This window comes from Propithecus coquereli, unplaced genomic scaffold, assembly GCF_000956105.1.
Source record: "Propithecus coquereli isolate 6110/MARCELLA unplaced genomic scaffold, Pcoq_1.0 Scaffold577, whole genome shotgun sequence".
In the NCBI taxonomy this organism is placed as follows: Eukaryota; Metazoa; Chordata; class Mammalia; order Primates; family Indriidae; genus Propithecus; species Propithecus coquereli.
The window spans coordinates 313,017-314,369 of NW_012151696.1; positions in this window are offsets into that span (position 1 = coordinate 313,017).

A 1,353-nucleotide genomic window follows, 5' to 3' on the forward strand; every position below is an offset into this window, starting at 1 on the left:
AGGTTCTGCACTCATAGGCTAGTCTCATTGTTTCTACTGTCGCTTATGCTCATTTTTGTCTTAACTATTTTATTCAATTTTGTGAGTGTGTGTTTACACTTATGACTAAGCCTCCAAAGTGAAAGTTCATGGCAAACCCAGGTGAGTGTGCAGCAAAGAAAAAGGTGATTGCAATGGAAACAAAAGTAGATATAATTAATCATTTGGGGAAAAGCCAGACACCACCATTCATTGGGAAAGCTCAACTCCTGAAACAATTATAAAGGTAAAATGAGAATAATGGAACATGTGAAAGGCAGTGCTCCAATGGAAGCATCAGTATTAACAAGCAGCATAGTGGATTAATTATGGAAATGGAAAAGTTATTATTGATTTGGTTCCAAGATCAAAATAAGTGTAATATTCCTATTAGCTTAGTGTTCATGAAACATTAGTTGAGTGTTAATCTTTAATATTCTTTTCTGAAATTTCTGCTTTCTCCTATCTAAACTTTTTGTATGAGTTTGTTATTTTGTTCTGTTTCTTTGAATTAAAAGAAAGAGTACAATAGTTTCTGTAACTTTTTTTTATAATACAGGGATATTATTATTATAGTGTTACACTGCATTATTATTATCACATATGATCCTTTATATTATTATTGTTATTATTGCCATGCATTTGCTGTTCATCAGGGTTCCAATTTGTGTACAAATTTGACCCAAAGACTTTCCCAGGAACATATCTCATGTGTAAGCCAGTCTGTACCTAAATATCCATAAAACTATCACAGTTTTGGAAAGTACTAATGGTAAGTATTTATGCTTTAATTGTATTGCAAATTAATATTCTTGTGGTTATTCATTTGGTATAAAACGAAATTTAGTGAGCAGATCTTAAAATGAAGTGATGCATAAGATTTTTTTTATTTCTTTAAAAAAATGGGGAAAATGCAGCAGTGATATGAAATAAGTGAAGATCATTGATCTGAAATAGTCTATAATTACCATTTTAAGGGCAGAACACCTGTTTTACTGAGGGAACATACACATGCAGTACACTTCCTTACTGTAATTACTTGAGTGAAAGATGTTCCATAGTTTCTCAATTTCCATCTCTTTTCTTCCATCTTCAGTTCTGCAAGTGGGCAGTGAGACAGCCCATTTGAAAGAATACACCATGGACCCAATCCCGCTCCTTCCTCCTTTGGAAGCTGAGTGCTTCTTTTCATTCTCCACACAAATACATCAAGAGTGCACAAGGGAGATTTGAATAATATACACACAGGACAATGTCCTGAAGTGAGAAAAAGATCCCATTAAGATAGACAAAACCAGTAAGACCTAATGACATATTTTTCTTTAATTTTTTTTT